Below are 17,166 nucleotides of genomic sequence, written 5' to 3' on the forward strand. Positions count from 1 at the left end.
ATATCACATGTGCTGTCTTTTGTTACCAGATTACTTGCTAGAAGATTGTTCCAAATATAGAGGAAATCTCAGCATGATATTCTGCATTATTATGGACCATACTCTGTTAGAAAGGCACTTGTGTTCAATTTTTACTTTGAATGACTTGGTCACCAAGATGTTTTATAAAACTTTTCTTATTTCTTCATCTTTATTTCTAATAGTTTCCTTTTTTGTCATTATCTCATATTCAGTCTACTCCTTTTGATCCTTTCTTATTGTAGTCCATAAGGTTTCTGAGGCTATATCTTCTGATAATTCCCTTAACATTAATCCATTCATGCCCTATATGCTTACTTTTTCCATATAAGTTTGTATAAACTTCCTTATCTAGGCAATCTTCTTATTGATTAAAATGTTCTCTTCCTAGTAGATTTTACGAGTTTTAGTTTTGCAGAATTTCTTTGTTTATATCATCTTTTAAAAAGCCTTAAATAGTATAAAATAAAATGTTTATTATTTAAGGCCGTTAATTTATCTATGTGAATTTTCACATCCATAAATAAAAGTTTATTTTTTCCATTAGTTAAGAAAATGCCAAAAAAACAAAATGTGTTCATAAGACAAGAACATATGGTACGATAGCATAATATGTATCTTGATGATGGAAATCAATCAACCAATCTCTCATTGCGTTGTTCCTTGAATCCTTGCAGTCTTGGACAATGTACAACGCATCATTGTGATTCCACTCTCAATCATTTGAAGTTATTTTCTGTTTTTTTCCCCCCCCCCAAATAAAGTGTCTGAATTTCACTAAGTCAGTCATTCTTATTTCATATAGTGATGTAGCTCTCTTGAACTCGAACGTGAATGTGAATGAAGAATGTAATCACAGTGGATGTTGTTGCTTATCATTTATCCATGTTTCTGTGTTCTACATACAAGTAGTACAATCTATAGTGACTTGTATATATATATATATATATATACACACAACACACCTCTATAAGAAGGAAAAGAATGTGCAAATACGAGAATGATTGAATGAAAACCCTTGCTTAATATTCCATGTCTCATCATCACTGAAAGCAGGAAATCTGTGGTGTCTTTACTCAAGAGCAATTATGGCTGGAAAGAAAGCGAAAGTGGACAAGAGAAAAAGCGAGTAGCAGATAAACGAAAGCTAGAAGAAGCAGTAAATGGTCACAGCCAGAAAAAATGACCAAATTTGTTTAAACAAAATCTACCTCCTGTACCAGTATATTGCTAGAAGTCAAACTTGAAAGTCAAAATGAATTGGCCCCATCAAGTTCAAATAAGCTGTCAAGAGAGGTGTCAGTTGATGTTAGTGAATCTGTTACTTCTGAAAAAATTGATAATACAGCTAATCTTGCTCTTCCTGAAAAATTGCTGTCATGTTTACTGTCTCTTGTCAATTGGAAAACGATAAGGGGCTTTTTGAAAGGTTTCTTTCTTGAATGAAGATCTGATCAGAACTCTTTCACTGCAAGGTACTTGTCAGCCAAAAGTATTTGATATGCCCGAAGGAGTATTTCCAATAATTGATAAATGTTGTTTCAACTCTGTGTAATATTATTCAAAAACCTCTCTTATGAATCAGAGCATCAATCCTTGAATGTTCTATTCACCAACAAAAAATTATTTGTATTTTCACTTTTTTGGGTATTTTTGGGTACAAATTGAAAAGTGTATGGTGTACTGCTTTTACCAATTGGGAACATTTTCAAACGAATACGGAAAACGATAAGGGGCTTTTTGAAAGGTTTCTTTCTTGAATGAAGATCTGATCAGAAGAACTCTTTCACTGCAAGGTACTTGTCAGCCAAAAGTATTTGATATACCCGAAGGAGTATTTCCAATAATTGATAAATGTTGTTTCAACTCTGTGTAATATTATTCAAAAACCTCTCTTATGAATCAGAGCATCAATCCTTGAATGTTCTATTCACCAACAAAAAATTATTTGTATTTTCACTTTTTTGGGTATTTTTGGGTACAAATTGAAAAGTGTATGGTGTACTGCTTTTACCAATTGGGAACATTTTCATTCCTTGATTAAGAGGCACAGTCTAAGTACAATACATTTCCATAATGCACTTGCTGGTTTACATTGTCTTTGAGATGAAGATATGTGTCATAAATTTGCTAAACAATGCAAAGAAGAAGCTAAGAAGTGACGTACTATTTTGACCATTCTTTTTGATAATGTGAAAACATTGGCTGTCCTGGGAGTTGCATTTTGAACCACAAAGAAAATTGGCAGAAAGATAATTACCCAGACATCTACCTCAGAATAATCAAGTTAATTTCCCATCTTAATCCTACTTTATTAACCACAGAGAAAATTGGCAGAAAGATAATTACCCAGACATCTACCTCAGCATAATCAAGTTAATTTTCGATCTTAATCCTACTTTATGCATTCATATTAAACCTCAGGAAAAATTAAATATCTTTGTAAAAATATTATGTAAAATATATTGAATGTATTAGCTGATCAAACCAGGAAATTTATTCTTGATGAGTGTAAAGATGCAACATTTTTTACATTACTTGCTGATTTGACCAGCGATGTTACACATTTTGATCATCAGATGGCCATTTTATTATGATATGTCGTTATCAGCTGATATGAAAATTAAAGTGTTTTTGACCTTTATTCAAAAAAATCAAGAAGATGCTGCATTTATTTGTGAGAAGAAGAATTTATTATTTGAAGGTTATGGTTTACAGAAGTATTTGTGCGGTATGAACAAATACTGCACAAATACCATGTTCTGATATGATGGTGCAAATATAATGTCAGGAGATGATAGCAGTTTACAAGCCTAAATGTAAGAATATAAATTTAAATGTATATATATATATATATGTAAAGATAGGTTTGGTCCTTACACCCATTGTTCTTCACACCAAATGGCTTTAGTTCTAGAACATGAAGCTGAAAAAAATGTGAGTCCTTTGATAAAAGTATTCTTCTTAGTCATTCAAACAACCTTCAATTGCTTTTCAAGATTTTGTAGGTGGTGGGACACTCTTTTAGACTCAAGCAAGAACTCATTACAAACAAAGAATCCAAATCCAAAAAATTTGGAGTTCAAATTCTGAAAGAATTGAAGCAAACAATCTTGACATCCAATCAGGGAGAAGAATTTAACATACGAATACTCCACAGTAAAGGTTTAAGCGACACACGTTCTGCTACTTGCATAAAACCTGTGGACAAAATCATTCAAAATTTTGACTGTATAATTGCGTTGAGAATGAGAAAGAAAGAGATGCATCGACAGGGGAAGACGTTTTAAATGCCCAATCATTGTTGTCATTGAATTGGTTGTTTTACTTAAATTTACTTTAGTGGCATTCTGTACTAGAAATAATAATTATGAAGAACATAAAACGTTTAAAGAGTGAACTACCCACATTAATTTTATCATGAAATCGAAAACTAACTGGGAAGTAATGGTGTTCAGCTTTTGGTCAAGGTTTTATTCGATCTGTCAGTGGAACCTTTATTTTAGCAGGTGTAAAATCTGAATTCGAATGTTTTCTTTTCCGTTGGCATGGTTACATGGTTTTTATTTTTATTAATACGCTATAAATATATTCGCTCAGTTTTTGTTTGTGTAATCTTCTCAGTTTTTATAATTCGATATATAATTATTTCGTTTATTTAATTCATGATTGTTATTGTTTTGTGTTATTTATGTATATTTTTCATAATAACTAAAGTATATATTACATTAATTTTTTCTATATTTACAACTGTATTTGTGTTCAAGTGTTTTTATAATATGTTTTAAAATCCCTACCCAAGGCCAGACTCTCGATTTCTCTCAAACAAATGGGCTTGAAAAATGATGAATTTCCAGTTCAGAGAATACGTTTTATCAAAAGAATGCCGGGTGAAACTGCTGTAGACTATTCTTTGGAATTATCAGACAAACATTGAATTGGTTGTTACGAAGCAATAGTGGATGGAATGTGTAATGAATTAGAAGCATATGTCTCCGGATTTCAAGAAATTAATGAAGTTTTTGGATTCTTATCCATATAGAGATCAAAATCATTAACTTTGATGAAACTTGCGTTAATCTCACTATTACATAAAGAGGAAATGTTTGCTTGTTTGTTAGCAACAATCTCAAGAACCGCTAAGCTAATAGCTACCAAATTTTAACAGTAGTTCCATTATGTAATCCGAAGTGTCATAGGATATATTAAGACGAGAAATTATTTATTAAAACGTGTAAATAATAAACAATTCGTTACGGTGCTGTAATTCTCAATCGGGTCGCTAAATTCTGATTCTCCTTTCTTATGACAAGCCGCTCCCGCAGTTGAATTACTCCAAAAGTCTTTAGATATCGACTAGTTATTTTCGTCAGCATATCTGATTTTGAAAAATTGCATCGTTGTTTCAAAATATTCTCGTCCCTGACATCAGTCGATTTTTGTCCAACCACTGAGACAAAACTTTGTAGTTCAGCGTATGCTGAAGGGTTTTAACAATTTTTTCGGCTATTTAGTAGATTTTGAGTATTTATTAATGTATTTTTAGTAGATTTAGTAAATTTTTCTTATTCGATTTTCTCAAGGCAAATATTTCGGCTATAAAATGTCAAAATCCAGATTGTTTCGGAGAACATCTGCCGTAATGTATATAGCATCTATAAGACTTTTGATGAGTGTGAAGCTCGAATCTTGCAAATGAGAATGTCAGCTACAAACAGATGTGAAAGTGAAATAAGCCCAAACCGTGAAATGCGTTTATTACAACGCACACAGACTTCATCTCAGAGACAACGCGAATCGTCAGCTGAACGTTTGCTTGATAACCAGAGTGTTCGTTCTACGCACAACAGATCGCGTGCTTCTACGTCAAGGGCTGCTTTCGAATATCAGCCTAATTTTGATTATTACATCAATTCAATAGATGTTCAAATTGGCGCAATAACAAGGAATACAATCATTGTTGCGCTAAGAAATGGAAGGCTGAAGCGCTGTGTATGCAAAATTTTTCTGCCACAATTTGAAGTACCACCAGAATCTAAAGGATTGATTTTATCATCTCATCCATTATCAAAACATTTTCTCAATAATGCAAGGAAGTACAAAACTCTATTACAAACGATTCTTTTGGTGCAGAAGTTGTGAAAGAGAATTTTATGCCAACATTTAGAATCAAAGGACAAGATTACCACTGTACAGGAAGTTTAATTCCTGTATCTAATGAAAATCATCAATTTCTACAAATATACTTTGTTTCAGATGTTGATCAATTACCACTTCGCTCAAATATTGTTCCCAACTTAAAAACAAAATTAACAGAAACAAAAGAATAATAATCTAATCGGTTGTTTTTGAATATAATTTCGAAAATATGCCCTTAACTTCAAGTGATGATTTTAAATCAATTATTCTGATTGTGTACCTGCAAATCAACATAGAGGTTGTTAAATGCTCCCAATTGTTAATGAAGTAGTTGCATTATTAGTAGACGAAGATAAAGATCCAAGAGATATTATTCTGTGTTGTCAAGATAACAGAATAAAACGATTATCAGAGCTTCTTCGTTTGTAGATCTCATCAATATCCTCTTATGTTTCCTAAAGGAGAAGATGCATACTGCCTTAAAATTCCACAGTCAAGTCCTAACAATCATCACAATAAAATTGTTTACTTGCATGCAATTTTACATTTATAGATGTATGATTAGAGCAGATACTACAAACTATCTGCATTGTTTTAAAAATCTTTTCAATCAATGTTGTATTGACATGATGACAAACTTGATTATTAATTGATTAAATTATATATGACGTAATCAAAAAACATTACAGGCTGATGAATATACACATCTAAGAGATGCAATAAATCAAGATGTCAGTATAAAAGCTGCTAATATTGGCCAATGCGTTATTCTTCTATCTTCTTTCATTGGTTCACCTCAATGTATAAGAAAACACAGGTTTCTGTGATTTATGTATGTAAATATGGACGTCCAGATTTGTTCATAACTTTTACTTGTAACTTCTGAGTGGCCAGAAATTAAAAATGAATTATTTTCAAGGCAAAAATTATGTGATAGGCATGACATTATCTCCTGAGTCTTTCATCTAAAACTGAAAAAATTCATTGACCAATTAACAAAAAAGGAATATTTGGCAAGGTGAAATGTTATACCTATAGTGTAGAATGGCTAAAGCAAGGTTTACCACATGCTCACTAACTTATATAGTTGGATATTCAACTTTTATATAGAAAATTCAATCTGACAAAATTGATTTCATTATTTCTGCTAAACTTCCAAATAAAGATGAGAATCGATTACTCAAAATACTTTGTAAAAATATGATTCATGGACTCTGTGTATCATCACCTTGCATGAAAGATGGCAAATGTTCAAAAAAGTATCCTTGCTCATTCATTTCAGAGAGACAGACTGGTGATGATGAATATCCAACTTGTTGTCGAAAGAGTCCTGAAGATGGAGGGCATACTGATACAATTAATATGAGTTGGACTGCAATTGATATTGACAACATGGGTTGTTTTATATAATTCATATTTACTAAAAAGTAATAATGCTTATATTAATGTAGAATTTTGCAATTCTGTACAGTCTATTAAATATATTTGTAAATATGTTATCAATGAAGGTCCCCAGATTCAGCAACCTTTTCTGTTGAAAAAGATGTAAATGAACTGAATCATTATGTTAATGGTTGTTACATAGTACGTCTGAAGCAACTTGGTGTCTTTTTAACTTTCCAACCATGAAAGATTTCTTATTGTGGTACACTTAGCTGTCCATCTTCTAGATGGACAGCTTGGTCATTTTCTAAATAACCATGTGTCTACTTTACTGAAGAAAATGTTTGTGAAGTTCATGAACATCAACTTAAAACTACTGTCACTGTTTTTTCCATCTCTGTCAATCAGATAACTTTGCTAAGACCCTTTGTATCCTAGCTATTTGGTTCCTAGCTATTATTATACTTAGAGTATTAATAAATTTTCTAGGAGGAAACATGATCTAGATGTCAAACGTTTCTCGGGTACAAAAAAGATACAGCACTTGGCAGACTACACTATTCAAAGCATATGCTTTCATCTGTGTATGCTTATGCATCACCTACATATATTTGTGAACCTACCTCATTTAATAGTTTAAAGACTATTATTGATGTAATTTATCCAACATTCCAAGCTACTTGCTATTGCATACTTGCTACTTGCATTAGGTCTTCTAGAAAATGATGATCATTGGAAAGATACTCTTGCAGATGCTTCCATTACTGAGGAAGTCCATTTTGATTGAAAGATTTATCTGCCATCATTTTAGTCTATTGCCATCCTTCTCAACCTTCTCAATTTTATGAGAATCGTTTAAAAAAAATTATGCAAGGATATCCTGCACCATGTTAGATGTCACAGCATTGACAATAGTATTGCTTATTCTGAAGATACTTTCAGTAGAGGTATTATTGAAATTGAAGACAAGGTTGTAAGTCTTGGTGAAAAAATTATTTATGTGATGTCAGTTTACTAACACCAGTTCATGATGAACAAGATAATGAAAACCCTTATGATACAAGATCCAAAATTCTTCTAATATCAATGATTTATATCAATATCAATGACTTTTAAGAGTACATAAATATTAACCTTTCTAAATTAGTACCAGATCAGAACCAAGCATATGATTGCATTTCTCACAATATCCACAGAAAAAAGTATTTTTTTTTTTAGATTCTTCTGTTAGCACTGGGAAAACCTTTTTGATTAACCTACTTCTCCCATATGTTGACAGGTAGTTTGGCTCTTGGTGTAGCATTATCAGGAATCACTATGATGCTCCTTGCTGGTGGTAGGATTCCTCATTCAACTTTTAAATTGCCGTTAAATATATCATGTGGACAAGAGCCTGTTTGCTGTATACTTAAAAATTGTTCTCTTGGTAAAATTTTTCAAGATACAAAACTTATTGTATGGGATGAATGCACTTTGATTCATCAAGCTCATGTTGAAGTGACTGATCGCACTCTCAGAGACATTAGGTCATGTGATGAGTTAAAGGAAGGTATAACTTTGGTCTTTGCTCGAGATTTTTGGCAAACTTTGCCAGTTATAGCTAAAGGAACAAGGGCTGATATCAGGTCTAAAATCAATACCTATATGGAGATCTGTTAATAATTTCAATTTATGAACTAATATGAAAGTACACCTTGGAGGTGGAGATGCTGAACTCCCATTATAATTACTCAGTGTTGGAAATAGAGCAATACCACATGATCATGGTTCTGTATTTATCGATGCAAAACCATGTAAGATTGTACAGACTATTGATGCTCTAATTTTTTAACTTTCCTTATACTGATGTTTTTTTTATAGAAACCGTATCCATGACTGGTTATATGAAAGAGCCATTATCACACTCTGGAACATTTCTGGTTGGAAATTAAAAATATTATTTTGGATTATGTGAGAGGAGAAAATAAAGAATACACATTTATTGATGCTGTAGTGAACACTGAAGATGCAGTTTACTAACCACAAGAATTTTTGAATTTATTTAATCCAGCTGGCCTTCCACCACATAGTCTGCATGATGACAAATTGAATGGGTTCAAATTGTAGGCTTCTTCTGACAGCAGCTGAACAGTCTTGATATAGTCTAGCATATGAGTGGTCTGCACACCACCTGGAGGTTTTTTTTCATTGCTGAACTCAAAATTATGCATCCAAGTGTTAATTGCATGTGCTGACTATACACAATTGTGACATCCTAAATTAAGCTGACGGAAAAATTCTCTATGTATAGCCTTAACACTGTCATTATTTTTATAAAAAGATTTAATGGCAAAAGAATGTTGCACACCACTCCAAGTATCCACCATAACTAAACAGCAAGATGGCTTGAGCTAGCTTCTATAAGTTATCCAGTGCTGACACTCACTGACTTATGTTGGACAACCAGCATAAATTCCAATCTCCCATTTCCCTGAAACACTCTGTATAACAGGACAATAATACAATTTAGTAATCTGTTGCTTTATGCATTTGTCTAGAAGCTATCTTATAGTTATGATATATGTGATGTATAAACAGCATTAATTAGCAGTTGCTTGATATTCGCATTACAGCCAATCCTTCTGGTAAACAGAGTGGTGTTACTTATCTGAATATCATTTATGAATACATTTCATTGGATTGTGAAATGCCAATCTTATACTATACTTAGCTCAGCAAAGAAGATGACAGGAAGCCACTTCCTACTAAGCTTGACATGGAATAATTGGGAATCTCTGGCATTTTTGGGAGATAATTGTAATCCATATTGAATTGTCTACAACTGGTACAATTACAACACTTAAACGTAAAACAGGTTTAGGATTAAATGAAGATTTTTATCTTTAATTTATCCCTTCTCTAGAGTTACTAGGGAAAGAGCAGGAAAATATTAAAAATTTGATAGGTTGATAAAGTTAAAAATTAAGCTGTAGAAAAAATTAAGATTGAAAGTAGAATTAGGTGGAGGTAGAATCTTGTATTAAACTCGGACAATTTTGGGGTCTTATTTATATAATTTCTCCTGGTAAGCAGTTTGGTAAAAGATTAAAGGGAAAAATTGGATTGGTAAATTGCATCAAACCATTGAAATGATACTTAATAAAAAAAAAAAATTATTTAACAATTTGAGTTTGTTTACAAAATTAGAAGCTGCATCTTTTATTCCATTTTAAGAATAAATATTTTATGTTTTTAATCAAAAGATCACATCTTTGATTACATGTATACCCAGATTAACACTAAACTCTTTCACTGGAAAAATATTGATCGATCAGTAACACTAACCATGCTTACTTTGTTTGGTGATACTTGATTGCATGTTTATAGATGTAATAGAATATTACTTTATCTTACATCTAACATGGTAAAAATGGAATACTATTGATCAATCTTACATTTAGTAAATTAGTTAGTTAGTTTAATGAAATACTCCATTCGGATCAAATGTGTTGTAGCCATCATTATGAAATGTATAGCTAAATTGAAGTCAGTGTTACCATTCTGATACTCTTATAATAGTCATGTTTGATAAATTTAAAACACCTAAAAACTTTTAACAAAATAGTAAATATTCACCTCCTGAAATTAATTGTGAGTTTACATTCCAGCACCTGTACAATAAGTGGCGGCCATCCATTCCTTTCTATTCTGTACAGAAAATACTTTATCATCAGTTTATTTAGTAGAACTGTTACTTGCTGTATATACTTTAGTCACTCATAGTAATGTGGATATGAAGTACAATGTTTATATTAGGTCCTGTTTTCTGTTAGCAAATTTATCTGTATCCCTATCTGCATATCTTAGATAGATTTCTATAGATGAGCTTCACACCTTACATGTCTGTATTAATTATTTAGGTTGTATTACTTGTGCAGTGTAGTAGATGATTGCTGCATTTTAGTGTAATAATTATTGCTAATCTAACAGTCAAAAGAAGTTAAAGTAGAAATACCTTTCAAATATATGAATTGTTTTTTGACATTTTGTGTATTTTATACATCTTTACATAGTTAGACTATTTATTTTATTATTTAAATAGGTAATATAGTTCAGATGTTAGCATTAAGATGTAAGCAAGGGTTTATATGTTCACAGATTTTATCTTACCAACAGTGGTTTTCCAGAACATTAGTTCATTATGAAAAAGGAAAAATTGTTAATTTCTTTGTAATGTTCTTATAGTTGATTTCATAACACTTTTTAAAATAACCAAGCTTATTAAATTTATAGTTCTGCATAAGAAAATTATGTTTACAGTTTTATATAAAAATAACCAAATTCTGAAAATTTCTTTTTATGAATGAGCTCTGGAATTATTGAACAGAAATAACAAGAGTTAAATATTAAAAAACACAACTGCTGAAAAAAAAACACGGCTGACAAATATTACTCTTATTGTTCTGGTTTGGTTACATCATGATTTTGTATTATGCTACCAAATACCCTGTTTGAATTATGAAAATCGGAAGATTGGTTGAGAAGATATAACTTATCCGAATAACCGTTATCTGTTAGATCGAGAGTGTACCTTATATATGCAAAAATTAGTCTTCAACCTACTAACAAATACCCCGTTTGAATTTTGAAAATCAAATGATTGTTTGCAAAGATATTATAAAAGTACCCTTTGCATGTCCCAAAACAGCGCCCCATTTGTATCAACTGGTAATATTTGTAACCAGTTGATACAAATGGGGCATTTGTAACATTTGTTACCAGTTGATGGTGACGATTAGTCTAGCCTTGCACAAGGTGTTTGCAACAACTCACAGCTCTATCCTTACATGCAGTCCCAACATGAGAAGCCCATTATTATTAAACAGAGATCTTTATTAAACAGAATTTGTTTAAATTTATTTAATATTAGTGTATTTTATTTAACATAAATTTAATTCTATTATTTGTGTGATATTATTCATTCAATTGATTCAAATCATTAAGTTCAAACCCAGCTCAAAAAGTGATAGAGACTCACAATCCATAGTTCATAAATTCAATTCATTAAAGTTTGTCCATCAACCGGCAAATCTCCACTACTACATATATATTTATATAATTATATATACATATTTATATTGTACAAAAATCCCATTTATGTTTGATTTACCCTCGTACATTTTCAATATCATTAACTACAATAAACAATGAAATTTAAATAAATTAACCAACCTTTTTTGATTAAAAGAATTTGAAGGTGTTCTCAGAATACATTTTTAATAACAATAAACATTAGAATGTTGCCTCCTGAAGACATATCTCCGAAACAGAAAGTTGCTCCAGTACAGAAGAAAACGGACGCTAAACCTGAAATCCAAGTCCGTCTTAGTGAGATTCTAGTTGATGAAAAGAAAGTTACAGCTACAGAGTCTGTTATGGAGGCTCCCAAGCTTCCTGTAACTGAGGTGGCCTCTAAGCCACAGAGGCCACAAAAACTTTCACAGGGGGGGCGAGTGTCCCCCCTTCCACAGGCGGTGACCGGTGCTACTCCCGTGTCGGGGGTCGGCCAAGTTGCCGCTTCCCAATCGGCGCCTGAAACCGGCGCCGACCCATGTCCGTCGTCGTCGGCGGCTTCGTTGGTCTCCGATTCGGAGACCGGAAGCTACGCGGGTGACGACGTTCTCCGCGAACACGACGCTGTTCGCAGCATGGAGAAGAAAAGAAAAAAAAGGATGGCCGAAGGGAAAACCCAGGCAATAATTTAATTTAAAATCAGCGAGTCGATAGTACAATGGAACATCAATGGATGTTTGAAAAACATCCATGAGCTCCAACGCTTGGTACATGATGTAGACCCGATTTGTATATGTCTGCAAGAAACACATTTCAGCCGAAATGAACATTTTAAATTAAAAGGATATGATATATTTTTGGGCAAGATCAACCGCCAAATGTTAGAGTTAGAGGTGGAGTAGCCATACTAACATCGACCAGAGTTACCACCGAAGCTGTTGATCTAAATACAAATCTACAAGCGGTCGCCATTAGAATGAAGCGTCCGCTTCAGGTCACAGTTTGCAGCATATACCTGCCGTATTTTGATTGGAAGGAGGATGACATAGTGCGATTTATTTCTGAGCTTCCCCCCACCTGTCTTACTGGTGAGTGATTTTAATGCTCATAATTCTCTTTGGGGATCGGATCGAGTAGATCCCCGCGGAAGAGTATTGGAAGGGTTCCTGATGAATTCTGAACTTATTCTTTTAAACGACGAGTCAATAATGCCAGAGATGGATCAACGTCCTGTATAGATCTTGCACTCATAAGCGGATCGATAGCACCGAGGTACAGCTTCCATGTTTTAGACGATTTGCATGGAAGCGATCATTTGCCGGTGCAAATTGTAACTGATGTTACAAGAAAAATATATCCCATCTCTAAAAGATGGTTGTTTGAAAAGGCAGATATGACGAGCTTCACAGCTAGAACGATACTCCCCGAAACAACTGGAGTTATCGAGGACGATGTCGACGCTATAACAAATGCAATACTTGAGTCGGCATCGAGATTCATTCCCAAAACATCTGGGAAACTTATGAAGAAACCCGTTCGATGGTGGAACGATGAAATAAGTGAAGCCATCAAAATAAAGAAAAGAGCGTATAACGCCTTTAAGAAACGTCCTCCCACAGAAAATCTTATTGCCTTTAAGAAATACAGGGCGTATGCAAAACGTTTCATGATAGATTCTAAGAAACGATCCTGGCAGAAATACGTGTCATCCATCGACAGAACCACTAATGCATCAGACGTTTGGAGGAAAGTGAAGGCGATTTGTGGGCGTAAAAATTTTTCTCCCATAACTAGCCTTCAAGATGAAGATGAAATTAAAGACACTCCAAATGAAATTGCAGAGCTATTATCCAATCACTTCGAAAAGGCCAGCAAAACGGCCAACTACGAAGAAGATTTTCGGACAAAAAAAGAAGAACTTGAAGGTATACTAAACTTCAGAACTGAGTATAATTACTCATATAATGTACAACTTAAAATGAAAGAATTCATGAAAGCGTTGGAGAAAGCAGGCAACACAGCTGCTGGTCCGGATGAAATCCATTATAGTATGATCGATCAGGCAGCTGAATACCACTGCAAAACGCAGATTATTAGAACTGTATAATCAAATATGGAGGGATGGAATGTACCCGCAGCAGTGGAAAAAAGCTCATGTTGTTCCAGTACCAAAGAAAAATAAAAATTTAACAGATCCCAATAGCTATCGTCCCATTTCCTTGACGTGCGCTATGGGAAAAATACTCGAAAAAATGATTAATAATCGACTCGTTTGGGTTTTAGAAAAAGAAACACTGATATCCCGATATCAAGCAGGTTTTCGACAATACCATTCTACCACCGATCAAATGATCAACTTAGAGAACATTATATATAACAGCTTTATTACAAGGAAACATTGTGTCAGAGTCTTCTTTGATCTTCAGAAGGCTTTCGATATGACCTGGCGTCATGGTATAATGCTCCAGATACATGAATGGGGCATTTGTGGCAATCTGCCAGTCTTACTGAGCAACTATATCAAAGACCGTACTTTCCAAGTACGTGTCAACAGTGAATATTCATCTGTAAAAATCTTGGAAAATGGCATACCACAAGGTTCGCCGTTGAGCGGTACCTTGTTTATGATCGCCATTAATAAATTGATATTAGTCATTCCAGTAGAAATCAGCAAAAGCGTCTATGTTGATGATTTGGCAATTGTGTATGCCAGCAACAAGACTGCTATGGTGAAATACAATTGCAACGAGCGATTAACGCTCTAAATGAAGTTGCAAGGAATAATGGATTCCAATTTTCACCAGAAAAAACGTGCTGTGTACACTTCTGTAGGAAGAGAATTCCTCATCAAAGTCCTACGTTGACAATCGGCAATAATCCAATACAATATAAGAATAATGTGAGATTTTTAGGACTAGTATTGGATAAATCCCTTACGTGGCGATTGCACGTACAGGACTTGAGTGCTAGATGCAAAAAAGCCCTAAACATTATCAAATGTTTATCGAACATTAATTGGGGCTCAGATAAAGAGATATTATTAAGATTGTATAAAGCATTGGTTCAATCAAAAATAGACTACGGATGTATTGTATATTCATCCGCTAGGAAGTCGCATCTAAGAAAGTTAGACTTTATTCATAATAGCGGAATAAGATATGCGACAGGCGCTTTCCGCACAAGTCCGGCGACTAGTCTAATGTCCGAAGCCGGAATAATGCCACTACATTATAGAAGAGAGATCCTTTTACTAAGATATGCAGCAAACGTATGGGCTTTTCCTGCCCATATAAATCACAAACTTTTTACGAATCATTCTATGGCTGCATTATACGAACGTCGTGCTACCTATTCCAGACCAGCCGGAATTAGATACCACGAATTAAAAAGAAAACACCAAATTGCTATTCTTGAGACACTAGCAATTTCCACGAGAGAAATACCGCCATGCTCTTGCCGGCGGTAAATACAAGGTTGGATCTCTCTCAGGGAGAAATAAAAAAGAAGCCGGCAGTGATCATCCAACAGGAAGTTTTAGCCACCGTCAGTAACTATGAAAAACATATCAGAATTTATACTGACGGCTCTAAAATTGAACATGTTGGATGCTCCGTATATGTAAATGGAGAAGCCCATTGTTGGAAACTGCCAGATATGGCGAGTTTTTATACGGCAGAACTTACTGCCATTCAGCAAGCTCTTTGCTTCACAGAACATTATTGCGAAGAGAGAGTGCTAATTTGTTCTGATTTTCTAGGTGCACTTGTTGCAATTCAGAACAAAAACATTAAGGATGTTTTTGTTCAACCATCCTGTCCATTTTGTACGTTTTAAATCAACGAGGACAGCGATGCATATTTGTATGGACTCCAGGGCATGTGAAAATAGGAGGAGAAAAGATTATGGAGGTAGAAGAATTTTGTTATTTGGGAAGTAGAATTACTAAAGATGGACGAAGCAGGAGCGATATAAAATGCCGAATAGCACAAGCTAAACGAGCCTTCAGTCAGAAATATAATTTGTTTACATCAAAAATTAATTTAAATGTCAGGAAAAGATTTTTGAAAGTGTATGTTTGGAGTGTCGCTTTATATGGAACTGAAACTTGGACGATCGGAGTATCTGAGAAGAAAAGATTAGAAGCTTTAGAAATGTGGTGCTATAGGAAAATGTTAAAAATCAGATGGGTGGATAAAGTGACAAATGAAGAGGTATTGCGGCAAATAGATGAAGAAAGAAGCATTTGGAAAAATATAGTTAAAAGAAGAGACAGACTTATAGGCCACATACTAAGGCATCCTGGAATAGTCTCTTTAATTGTGTAGGCAGGCCATGTTTGGAATATGTAAAACAAATTGTTGGGGATGTAGGATGTAGGGGGTATACTGAAATGAAACGACTAGCACTAGATAGGGAATCTTGGAGAGCTGCATCAAACCAGTCAAATGACTGAAGACAAAAAAAAAACCAGGGCATGCTGGTATTACAGGTAATGAGAGCGCAGACGAAGCAGCCAGAAAGGCAACAGTCTGCGATGGTTTTGATGCATTTCCTGTAAGAGTGGCAGATGTTAAAAATAGTCTAACTAACGTAGTAAAAAACAAGTGGAATACTGAATCAAGGAGTTTAAATACAAAATTAAACTCAGTACAAACTTCTCCATATAAATGGAAAAGCGACGTGAAGTTGACTCGCCGAGAACAAGTAGCTGTGACCAGACTTAGAATCGGTCACACGCGATTAACAAATTCATATTTGTTAACCAGCGATGAGAGACCAATGTGCGGTGTTTGCAATAAAACACTTACAACTAAGCATCTAATAGAAGAGTGTACAATATATGAGGACCTCAGAAAGAGGTTCCGTTTAAGAAATGATATTACTGCTGATTTAGCTAATGGAAATGAAAGAAAAATAATTGCATATTTACACGCCAGTGGACTTCTTAAAAGTCTATAAAAATGGAAATTTTAAAGCTGTGTTAAAGAGTCTCTAAGAGGTAGTTTCATCCATATATGGGAGTCTCGAAGCGTGGCACGTATAGTGACGGGAGGTAGCCCTCTTGCCTAGGCCACCCTGGCTTGTCTGCATTCAAGAGCAGTGAGTCGGGGTGTGTCCAATGATGGCATGGGGGACCCTCAAGGGTGGACTGAGGGCGCGAGGCTATGGGTGGGCGCAATGCATGCCTGTAGCCTGTTTATATGGAGAGTCAACTGCCACAGCATCCTGGCTCGACTGATATTCTGCTTAACAGCGGTTCTGGTCACCCCGAGGATGCTAAATTAACAAATAATCAAGACAGCTAGAAGCAGATAATGGTATTGATAACTTGTATTTTTAATTTCATGGTTTTTTGAGAACCTTGTCTCAAATTTTAATATCGGGGCCCTTTACACCCCGTAAGTATTGTGCTTGTCTTTGTTATTTGTGCTTTAATGTTCTGTGTAGTTTGTGCTTTTAAATAAAATTTAAGGGCCCTTTACACCCTTACATATGACGATCCTGATGGTGATACTAATTTCTTTCTAAGAACGTGACGAGGGCAAATGACCTTAGTAGTCGATGCCCGTAAAA

Source organism: Lycorma delicatula, chromosome 4 (assembly GCF_047948215.1).
Source record: "Lycorma delicatula isolate Av1 chromosome 4, ASM4794821v1, whole genome shotgun sequence".
Lineage (NCBI taxonomy): Eukaryota > Metazoa > Arthropoda > Insecta > Hemiptera > Fulgoridae > Lycorma > Lycorma delicatula.